General features: G+C 48.8%; 1 non-coding gene across 1 annotated transcript; it reads left to right on the top strand.

The window, feature by feature from the left end:
- Positions 1-2,571: 2,571 nt before the first annotated feature.
- TRNAR-ACG (transfer RNA arginine (anticodon ACG)) lies at positions 2,572-2,643 on the top strand. The gene has a single exon. It is a non-coding gene; the product is annotated as a tRNA-Arg (tRNA).
- Positions 2,644-12,102: the final 9,459 nt, after the last annotated feature.

Below are 12,102 nucleotides of genomic sequence, written 5' to 3'. Positions count from 1 at the left end.
GGGGCATTCAGTTCAGGGCCTGGCAATCCAAGGAGGCCAAGGTTAGCAGGGTGGGCACCTGGAGACAGAGTTGGGAGAGGACACACCTCCTGCCCCTCCCAGCCCCAGAGGGAGGGGACCACACACCCTGGCCCTGCCTCCTGCCCACCTGGCCCTTATCCACTCCTCCCAGGGTCCAAAGGAGTGGCTTGGGCTAGCATATTTGTGCCAGAAAAGACTTCCCTTGTGGCTCAGTGTTAAAGAATCCTCCTGCAATGAAGGAGATGTGGGTTCAATCCCTGGGTTGGGAAGATCCCCTGGAGTAGAAAATGGCAACCCCTTGTAGTATTCTTGCCTGAAAAATACCAAAGACAGAGGAGTCTGGTGGGCTACAGTTCCTGAGGTCGCAAATGAGTTGGGCACAACTGAGCGGTTAAGCAACAAAGTGCCAGGAACTATACTCTGCAGGGAGGCTACCACCGAATGGACCCACAGGTGTGAGAGAGGGAGGGGCAAGTACAGAGCAGGGGCAGGGAAGAAAAATGAGGGAGTGTTTTACCCGTTGTCTTTGCTGGTCTATTGATTCAAACCTCAAAAAGGAAAGAGGAAAAACACCTGAGGCAATAATAGCCCAGAGCAATATCAGTATTGATGTCAGTTTTATTTTTAAATAGGCGTAAATAGAATCAAGGATGCTTGTTTCTAGAATGTTCTATGTGAGCCTGTCAGAGATGATAGCAACTAGGGCACCGGTTGATACCCAGCAAGCCTTAGATGAGATTCAGTGCTGAAAACATTTTCTGCCTTTAGCACATGCTGATAATTGGGATACATTTGCTGCAGCTAGAATTCTTCTCCCCGCCCCATTTCTTTTATACTGATTTTTAAAATTTGACTTCAGAATTGAACAGAAAATGCATCTCAACCAATGTTGTGTGTTTGAAAACAATGGCAAACCACTCGACAGGGAGATGTATAATTCAGGCCACTACTGAATTATATGCCTAGAAGCCAACAAAGTAAGTACTTTGTTGCTAAGGGGATTAATTAGTTAATTTTATAAAGGGCTTTAAAGGTGAGAAATGGGCTATAAATGTAAAGTATTATTAATATCACCAGCAGTTCCAATGCTTTTATATTATGTAGGAAGACCTTTTCCCCAGCCGGGTTATGGATTCTTATGGCGAAAATGAAAAGGAGGAAAAAGAACAGCAAGAACTTGCACAAGAAGGCGACCCACTGGTTTCTGTTTATTTTGCAGTAATTTCCATAACTGAAGGAGGCTTTCCTGACATCTCTTCCAAACCACAATCATGTGCTTGGCAGTTCTGTTTAGTGTGTACATTGGCATCACATCCCCCTGCCCACTCCATCGGTCCTGCTCTCCTGGGCAAGTGGGTGGAGTTTGGGAAAACTGGGTCTTGCAGAAGGAGAGGCAGCTGTGGTCTCCCTCTGAGTGTCAGACTGAGAGGACAGGACGTATAAAGTGTCCAGCTTGGGGGGTAAGGGGTAGGGGAGTGGGTTGGCCCTCCTCACCCAAAAGTCTGGTTGGTGTGCCACTGAGGTCTTGGGGGCTGGCTAGTTGGGGTCGTTTGCTCACTGTGATATATAATGCATCGAGGGGTCTGCTGACGGCATCACCAGGTGTGACCTAGATAATTCTAAAGCGCTTTGGAACATGAATCATTTTTTATTGACACAGTAGCTAAGGTGGGTGCACTAGAGGCGGGTGGCCTTCCCTGGGAGACTTTGGTTACATCATGTGCCAGTTTAAACGCTAAAGTGTTGAGTCAAGGGGCCTGGGGACCTGGGGTGGCACCGACGGGGAGAAGGCAGAGCCCTGGAAGGTTCTCACGAAGATGTATGTTCAGCAGTAAGTGCTGACCACCTGTAATTCTCGGCAATGTCCTTGGAGTGGAGGACAAAACAGGATCGGCCAGGCCAGAGGTGACCCTACCACTGGATCCCTTTGCCATGGGTCCAGGCGCTTCTTCATCAAGCACATACGATGGGCCTCTTCAGGTCTGGATCTCCAAGCTCCATACTGTGTGAGACTCAGAGGGAACTGGGAGAAAGGCATGTGTGAAAATAATAAGCAAGGTGAGCTGCTGAAGGGAAGCAGAGACAGGACAGAGGATGGGATGGGTCCAGTGTGAAGCTAACTTCTCCAGTCTCCAAGAGAGGTCTCAGCTGATACAGACCTGCGCACAAGACACACACACCAGGGCCTGGGCATCCGTTTTGGCAGCTGGAAAACAGACCGGATGAGAAGTCGTGTGACCGAGCGTCAGCAATATATTTCTCTCTAGTTCTGCTCTTCTGGGCTTTACATGCACCCAGTGAAAGGTGCTTCCTGGTGGCTCAGATGATAAAGAACCTGCCTGCAACGCAGGAGACCTAGGTTCAATCCCTGGGTCGGGAAGATCCCCTGGAGAAGGGAAAGGTTACCCACTCCAGTATTCCTGCCTGGAGAATTCCATGGACAGAGGAGCCTGGTGGGTTATGGACACAACTAAATGACTAACACTTGCACTTTTCACACAATGAAAGGTGTTGTTTCGGGAAATGTGGAGGATTCAGCATCTTCTGACTTCCCTGGTGGCTCAGATGGTAAAGCGTCTGCCTACGATGCAGGAGACCCGGGTTCAATCCCTGGGTTGGGAAGATCTCTTGGAGAAGGAAATGGTAACCCACTCCAGTATTCTTGCCTGGAAAATCCCATGGACCGAGAAGCCTGGTAGGCTACAGGCCATGGGGTCGCAAAGAGTCGGACACAACTGAGCAACTTCACTTTCACTTTCAGCATCTTCACAGATAAACCCATTTTCAAATACTGGGATTATTCCCGTAGTCTAACCGCTGCAAGACAGCTGTATGAAGCACAGGCTCCCCACAGAAGGTACAGCCCTCTCACTGTCTTTGGTTCTGGGCTGAGCACTGAAGCTGCTCCTGTGAGTTTCCCATCTTTTCATTCTCCAAGGCTCCACATTTCTGGAACAGATGGAAGGACCCACACAATGACACCTGCAATCCCCTTGTCTTAGGATGTTTAGCCATCACGTGTGACATGCCATATCTGTGTCATTGTAACATCAGCTTCTTGGCAGGAATACTGGAATCTGGGAGAAGCCCAGGTTCCAAGATGCTGACCTGATGTCAGGAGGAGATGGGAAGGGATTGCCAGAGGCAAATACCTCCCAGAAAAAACAAAGTGGTGGCAAACCCACTGTTCCCTCCCGTGTTGATGAGACTCTGTACTCTTCCATCGTGGGAAGATGGTCCCCAGGGTGCCACCAAGGCAGAGACAGGGAGGAGATTGTTAAACGGGAAGCGTATCAGCCACCTTCAGGTTGTCCACTTTGGAGCTAGGCTAGAATCATCTGTGCTCCAGTCCCCTGATTCCTATGGTGTCAGCTGCACCTCGTACTGTCAGGAAAGCTGTCATGAATCCAGCAAGGCAGACAGACCTTTATTTTCTTCTGAGATCACCCAGAACCCAAAAGGGACATGGCTGCTGAAAAAGGAGTCCCAGCAACAATGTCCATCTGTCAGTCTTCCTCACCTCTGCCTCTCTTCCTCCTGTTTCCTGGTGTGCATTTCAGCAAAGCAAGCAAAGAAGACTGCCAGGAGAGGCCATGTAGCAGTGGAAACAGATTTTGCATTGTGCATGCCTGTGTGTTTGTGCATCTGCGTGCATGCCTGTGCAGCGCTCGTGCCTCTAAGTGTGCACACGCATGGTAACTTCCGCACCAAGGGCTGCAGGCGCCCGGGTGCCCGCCCCACCTTCCGGCCCGGCTGCGTTTGCCACTAGCAACCTGCTTGCCGCTGGGTCTCCGCCTTGATGGCTTTTTATTTCCACTGCCTTCGTTGCCATTGTTTCATATTTTTCTGCCTAGGTTTGCTCCCCATAGTGAGCTTATACATGGCTCGAAAACAAAGGCCATGTCGTATTTCATATGTGATTTTGAAGCAGCGCCTTGGGATCTTTGTTCAGACTCCCCCACCGCCCGGTGACTGCAGCTCCGCTGCCTCTTCGTGGCTCCCGGAGTGATAACTGGGCCTGTCCGTGGACCATCTCGGAGGGTCCAGACCCCAGCAGCCAGCCGTCTGTAGGGGGGAAATTTTTGGCAGTGATGCCCCCCCAGATAGGACACACCGAGCCCCCCTCCTCCACCCTGTGCTCAGGGCACAGGGGCTGGGACTTCAGTCTGAGCGCGTTGGATGCTCCCCCACCCTCCCCCCACCCCCACCCTGAGACACACAGGGGCCACTGTGCTGCCCCTTCTCCCTGCCTCAGCTCCATTTTTCACCTCTCCCTGCTGCTCCGTGCCTGGATGCCATCCCTAAAGTCTGCACCCTACGGGCGCTCTGGTCCTCCGGCTGCCAAGTGAGTTCAGGCTTGGGAGACAGAGTAGGAGGAGAGAGGAGGTCAAGGCATTTGCCAAAAGCACCCTCCTCACTCCCCACTAATATTCTGCCCCACCTAAGGAGAGTCTGGCAGAGGCTGGACTCTTCTCAGGGTCCACCTCCTGTAGGGTGACCCTCCCAGGAGAAAGGTCTTGTGGGCTGCAGTCTTCCCTTGCCCCTTGAGCTGGGGTGCTCATGGCTTCTCCTGTTAGTACTGCCCTGGGGGTCTAAACATCCCTGTCTGGTCCCCTTAATCCCGCCCACCCTTAGTGAAGAGTCCTCCCCTTAAACTTTGCTCAGATGAATCTTTTTAAAGCACCCTCTCTTCTCCTCTGGACAGCAAAGAAATCAAACCAGTCCATCTTAAAGGCAGTCAACCGTGAATATTCATGGGAAGGACTGATGCTAAAGCTGAAACTCCAATCCTTTGGCCACCTGATGCAAAGAGCCAACTCATTGGAAGAGATCCTGATGCTGGGAAAGATTGAAGGTGAGAGGAGAAGGGAACGATAGAGGATGGTTGGATATCATCACCGACTCAATGGACATGAGCCTGAGCAAGCTCCAGGTGATTGTGAAGGACAGGGAAGCCTGGCGTGCTGCAGTCCATGGGGTTGCAAAGAGTCAGACCCCGACTGAGCTACTGAAGGACAACAGCTCTTCTCTGCACCTGCCCTCCAAGTTAATAATCAAGCCACACAGACTGTGAGCCCCCCAGGAGCAGGGCTCTACCTGATTCCTTGCTGACCCCCAGGTTTAGCAGGTAGGTCACCAGGGGTAACCTGGTGCTAGACAGACACTGACTGGATGCAGAGTGGGTAAGTGGCATGTATGACGGTTTGGTAACCATGGAGGAGTCAGTGAAGCCTGATAGCAAAATATTAATAATAGAAGCCCAGAGGTGATGAGAAGGGCTGTCGAGAGGAAGGGCAGTGGACACATGTCCATGACGGAGTGCCACTTGGGCAAACCACGTGATGGGACACTGCAGTCAGCCTGCAGCTGGAGTTCCCCACCCCAGCCTCGGGAATGGTCACACGGCTGTTAGACGCATCCTCAGGCTCCCTGTCTAGTAGGGGCCACACGCTGTTTTTCTGGAATGCTGACCGTGGCCTTAAAATGCACCTGGCAAGGGGATCACTTCCCTCCTATAGCTGGATCTGGATCAGTTCAGTTCAGTCGCTCAGTCGTGTCCTACTCTTTGTGATCCCATGGACTGCAGCAAGCCAGGCTTCCCTGTCCATCACCAACTCCCAGAGCTTGCTCAAACTCATGTCCATTGCATCGGTGATGGCCTCCAGCCATCTCATCCTCTGTCGGACCCTTCTCCTCCTGTCTTCAATCTTTCCCAGCATCAAGATCTTTCCCAGTGAGTTAGTTCTTCACATCATGGATCTGGAAGAGGAAAAGGGGCAGCAGCCAGTGGACCATGAGGGCAGAGGGGGGAAGAGGCTGTCTGAGCTGGATGGACATTTCTCTGGCCTCCCTGGGAGCTATGTAGCCCACTGAAGAGAGGGCAGATTTCGAGAAGAAATGAACTCCATTCGTGATGGGAAACTTTTCGTGAGCCTGATTCAAGCTTCCTGTCGAAGAATAGAAATGCTTTTACAGCATGGAGCCCTTTGGGTAATTCCTTTTGCATTGCCTCCTAGGAAAGAATTGCACACAAAGAGGCAGGGATTAAACACGTTCTGTCATTGGAGGCTTCAGGGCAGGTGGAGGTAGGGATGCTATCTGACAGTCATCTTGAGGTATGGTACCAGACTCTCACTCGCTACCAAGGGAAGTGAACGCACGGGATAAATTGGGTCAGATCCCTCCAATGCCCCCACAGGTGCTCGTAAAGCCACACTGCTGCAACCAGACAGTGCCCCCATCACGGAGGCGGGGTGTGTGTGTCACATGTTAAGAGAACCCTATGAATAGCAAAGACAATGAATGTCAATCACAATGGACGAGGCTCTGTCAAGGATCTCTTTTGTCTGGATGATTTAAAAGCTTTATCCTAGTCAGAGGGCATCCCCAGCTCCACTCAAGTCTCAGGGGCTCATGGACTCGCAACAATGGTGCATGTGGCTATATTTACGACCCATGCATGTATCCTTTAGGGAAGCCTTCTGCAGCCTCTGTGGTGTTACGATGTTGTCTCCTCTCAACTCAGTTCAGTCACTCAGCCGTGTCCGACTGTTTGCGACCACATGAACTGCAGCATGCCAGGCTTCCCTGTCCGTCACCAACTCCCGGAGTTTACTCAAACTCATGTCCATTGAGTCAGTGATGCCATCCAGCCATCTCGTCCTCTCGCATCCCCTTCTCCCACCTTCAATCTTTCCCAGCATCAGGGTCTTTTCAAATGAGTCAGTTCTTTGCATCAGGTGCCCAAAGGATTGGAGTTTCAGCATCAGTCCTTCCAATGAATATTCAGGACTGATTTCCTTTAGGATGGGCTCATTAGATCTCTTTGCAGTCCAAGGGACTCTCAAGAGTCTTCTCCAACACCGCAGTTCAAAAGCATCAGTTCTTTGCACTCAGCTTTCTTTATAGTCCAACCGTCACATCCATACATCACTACTGGAAAAACCATACCTTTGACTAGACGGACCTTTGTTGGCAAAGTAATGTCTCTGCTTTTTAATATGATATCTAGGTTGGTCATAACTTTTCTTCCAAGGAGCAAGCATCTTTTAATTTCATGGCTGCAGTCATCATCTGCAGTGATTTTGGAGCCCCCCAAAATAAAGTCTAACACTGTTTCCCCTGTTTACCCATCTATTTCCCATGAAGTTATGGGACCAGATGCCATGATCTTAGTTTTCTGAATGTTGAGTTTTAAGCCAACTTTTTCACTCTCCTCTTTCACTTTCATCAAGAGGCTCTTTAGTTCTTCACTTTCTGCCATAAGGGCGGTGTCATCTGCATATCCGAGGTTATTGATATTTCTCCCGACAATCTTGATTCTAGCTTGTGCTTCATCCAGCCTGGCATCTCTCATGATGTATTCTGCATATGAGTTAAATAAGCAGGATGACAATATACAGCCTTGATGTACTCCTTTCCTGATTTGGAACCAGTCTGTCTGTTGGTCCATGTCCAGTTCTAACTGTTGCTTCTTGACTTGCATACAGATTTCTCAGGAGGCAGTTAAGGTGGTCTGATATTCCCATCTCTTTAAGAATTTTCCAGTTTGTTGTGATCCACATAAAGGCTTTGGCATAGTTAATAAAGCCTTTAAATAAAGATAATAAAGTTGTCTCCTCTAGAAGAATCTCATCTCTGTTGAGCTGGACATCTATAATATGAACCAATCCTATTATAGATACACTTAAAGAAGATAATCTCTCTGAACAGCACACATCATGTGAAAGATCTTTCTCTGTTTTAGCATCTATCTCATGCTTAACCTACTGATCAGTCTAGATTGGTTCACCAGGCACTGCTTTAACTCGTTAAATCCTTTACAGGCATGATTTGGCTACAGTGGTCATCTACATTTTCAGGCTAAAACCACCTGAGGCTCAGATTACCTGAGTAACTTGCCCCAGGTCACACAGCCGGTAAGTACCAGAGATGGTGTTCATTCCCAGGTTTCACAGACGATAATCATCTACAACATTCCCTGGGTTTTTGAAAACAGAACTTTTCTACGTGTGTGTTCAGTCGTATCTGACTCTTTGCAGCCGCACGGACTGTAGCCCGCCAGGTTCCTCTGTCCATGGGTTTCTCCAGGCAAGAATACTGGAGTGGGTTGCCATTTTCTTCTCCAGGGGACGTTCCTGAACTCGGGGATCAAACCTGCATCTCCTTTGTCTCCTGCATTCCAAGTGGGTTCTTTACCCTCTGAGCCATCAGGGAAGACGTAAAACCTCCCCAGCTTCCAGTACTTTTGAGTGTATATAGTTTCCATGCCGTTAAAGCAAACGAAGAGAAACACAAACTGTTAATGATTTACCTATGCCTTGCTCACAGGGGCTCCCTTTGGGTCAGTGTAAAGATAAGCCATCTCCACTATTTATGAAGATCCTATGCTGAAGCTTTGAGGTATTTTTTTTTTCTTATATTATCTGTGGGACTAGAAATCTTACATGGGCAATAAAAGTTCTAAACAGTTTCCTTGCCATGTAGTGAGCTGTATATAGCAAATCGAGTTTAAAATGTACCCAAGTGAAATAAATTGGGTTAGGATGAATCTGTTTAGAAGCTTTATTTCATTTGAATTCAGACTCACTATGAAGTCAGAACATCGCTGGTTTGATCTATTTTGGCTTCTAAGACCACATCCCTAAGTCCCTCAAGAGCTCAACACCATGGCTCGGGGGTCTGTAAGGACCGTCTCCCCTCCCCCACCCCCATTGTCCCCTGCAGTCTGTGGCAAATGACATCGACAGTTCTTTCAACTCAGTTTACCCAACATTTATGGAGCATCAGGCTGTGTGCTTGGTGGGTTTGGGGAGATTTTCAGTGGTATATAGTGAGAGACCTGTCTTGTAGAACTTGGAGTTAATAAACTCCGTATGCTTTATTGATTGTCTAATGTTAAGAATAATTGATTGTTTACAAAGCAGTTCACCTGTCATTGTCCCATCAAACCTGCCTTTCTAGGTGTATTGCCCTAATCTCATTATACAGAGTAGAAACGGAAGCTGGAAAGGTCGAGGAACTCACCCTGAGACGACGTACAGGTACCGACGTCTACAGCGGAGTCCACGGTGACGCAAACCCGTCTTCCTCTGCAGTCTGCTCCCCACGTCACCCTCTGCAGTTCCCGCTCGTCCCCCACCTGGCTTTCTTTCAGGGCCTCAGACTCTCACCCACTGTCCATCACCCGCAGACACTTGTCTTTGCTCTTCATTCTGCCTGGAACTGCCCTCCTTCCCTGCCTTCACGTCACAGAGCAGGTCCCTGCCTCCTCCCTGGGCTGTGTCTCTCCCGCTTCCCACCCTGCCACCCCCCTCCCCACCCCGCCACCCCCCTCACCCCCCTCATGTCCCCAGTCCTCCAGCCCCCACCCCCACCCCACCACCTCCAACCCCCACCCCTCCACTGCAGCTCCTATCCCTCCCCCACTCAGGCATGCACCCTGCCACCACCAGTGATTTGTTGACACTAAACTTCCTCCAGGGCCAGGAGCGCGCCTGGTTCTCCTGCACTCTCTGTATCTGATGCTGCACCTGGCACAATGCATGCTTGGCAAGTATTTGTTGACTAAATCCATGAAGAGGTGGATGAGTGGGAGGTGGGCTGAGAGCAGGAGTTTTACATTGTTTCCTTGTCCATTGAAGGGAGGAGATAGCTCACAGCCTGCCGCAGATGGGAGAAGGAATCTCCTCTCTCCAATGCCAGCCACCCCCACGTAGTGCCCAGAGTGAGTGCAGGCACCATGGATTCAATGACGATGCAGGATGCTCTCTGTCATGATCAAGGAGGTAGAGTACAAGGTGAGTCATAAAAAAGAAATCAAAAGGGATGAAATGGGTTCCAATGGCCTTACAAATAGGACTCAATCTGTGTTACAGAACCAATGAGACAAAAAAACCATGGCTCATGAAAATGAAGGAGGAACAATCTCTCCTGTCCAGGATAGCATACACCACCCTCCCCCCCTCACCCCTGAAGCTTAGTCTTCTTTCTGCCTGGTTGCTAGCTTCAGCTGACCCTGTTTTTCTCAGGATACCTATGGCCATGTGAAGTCACTAGATATAAAGCTGGAAACCAGAGGCAACGCCAGACCCTGAGAGGCGTCTCACAAGTGATGGGTCTAGAAGACCTCTGTTTTCAATACTGTCACGCGATCACTTATGAATGGAACCTTCTTGGAAAATGCCAGTGAATGCCTTGTTCCCTGACTTATCAAAGGACTGAACGGACAATATAACATTTGGGATCAAGATGAGAAGTTTTCCATGTTGGAACTCTCTTTCTGGTCTGGGTGACAAGCCACGGTACCTTTGACCTTGTGGACAAAATGTTATATGCCCCTAAAAGTTATTTTTTTTTCTTTTTGGTTTTACATCATCATCAGATTCCTAAAGGATAGCTCATGGTTAGCTCATGCCCTCCTTTCAAAACCTCACCATCATCCGTGGGATAAAGAGCAAACTCTTGGGTATGGCCTTCAAGTCTGTGAGTTCCAACTCTTTACTCTCCCAGAGCTGCACTTTGCTTCCAGAAAGAGCCCAGACAAACCCATACAGCCACACGATTGTGTCTCTGCTAATACTCTTTCTTCCACCTTGGATCCTTTCCCCCTTTTCCAGTTACCAAAATCCCACTCCTCTTTAAAAAATGATCCTAAAAAAAATTAAAAAAAATAAAGAGTGATCCCAGTCACTGCCTTCTCCAGAAGCATTTATCCATTGCTGAGCCATCCTAAATTATTTCTTCTTCCAAATTCCCTCCACCCTTTGCTGCAACTTCTAACTTCTTTCCTATTTCACTTGGCCTTACGTTCCCATGAACACCCTCTGTCTCCCATTAGATGTCAGTTCTTTGAAGTTGGAGTCCCTACCCCCATTTTCAGCCTTTCCTGCTCTAAATCTTCGCAGGGCTTTGCACATAGAGGCTGCCCAGTGCATATTCTTTGGATGAACTCTGTTGAATTTTCACACACTCAGCCTAGAATGGGAAAGGCAGTTCCCACTGGGCTAGGTCACTAGGGATGTCTTCAGACTCCAGCATTCTTAGAGCTTCTGTGGTGGCTCAGAGGTAAAGAATCTACCTGCAATGCAGGAGACCCAGGTTTGATCCCTGGGTCAGAAAGATGCTCTGGAGAAGGGAATGGCTACCCGCTCCAGTATTTTGCCTGGGAATTCCCATGGACAGAGGAGCCTGGTTGGCTACAGTCCATGGAGTCCCAAAGAGCTGGAGCCAACTAAGTGACTGACACTTTTGCTTTCTTCAGTGCATATTTATTGGATGGACTCTGCTGAGGTTTCACACACTCAGCCCAGAATGGAAAAGATGGTTCTCACTGGGCTAGGTCACCAGGGATGTCTTCAGACTCACAGGATGGGAAAGACTGCTGAGAAGTTACCTCATCTGCCTCTAGGCAAGCTCAGCAAAGCCCGACAAGAAAGATGAGCCCCGTTCTGCTTGCTAAGGAAGGAGAGAGAGTCCAAGGTGAATCTGTAATGCTCTGTGTCAAGAAATCCTCCTCACCATCCATCTTAAAGCCTGTTCGTTGGTCATTATTGTTACAGCAGCATTTTAGCTGCTGGGTTTTATTATTATGGGATTAACTGAGATTGCTGTGCATCCCCCAGAGGCTTTTTAAAGCCACTGTTTTAAAAATTGAAAGCACCGTCAGAGAGTAGAGCTAATAAAATGTGCATGGTAGGGGCATTCTATTTAACAAAATTTCATACCTCCAGCCCCCAGGACTGGTGAAGATTAAAGATTTCCCTATACTTCAGCATTAGGAAAAAAAAAAAACTAGCTGTGACTTCATCTTCCACGCTGGTTTGGACTCACCCTGTCATTGTGAAAGGGGGGTGGGGAAGGAAGGCTATACGGCCCCCTCTGCTTTCCCATTTTCTTTTGCCTCGTTAATGGAGCCATTTCTTGTAAAATGGCTTTTTTTTTTCAGCACCGACTCCCAAGCACTGGATCTTTACTGAGATATCTGAGTGTGGCTGGATTCATTTAGCGAATCTTTACACCATTAATTTGAATCATTGCTGAGCTAAATCCAGTGAGTTTGTGATACAGGGGACGTGGACC

This window comes from Budorcas taxicolor, chromosome 12, assembly GCF_023091745.1.
Source record: "Budorcas taxicolor isolate Tak-1 chromosome 12, Takin1.1, whole genome shotgun sequence".
NCBI classification, from domain to species: domain Eukaryota; kingdom Metazoa; phylum Chordata; class Mammalia; order Artiodactyla; family Bovidae; genus Budorcas; species Budorcas taxicolor.
The sequence above is the reverse complement of the archived record's forward strand: the minus strand, read 5'-3'. Positions and strand labels throughout refer to the sequence as shown.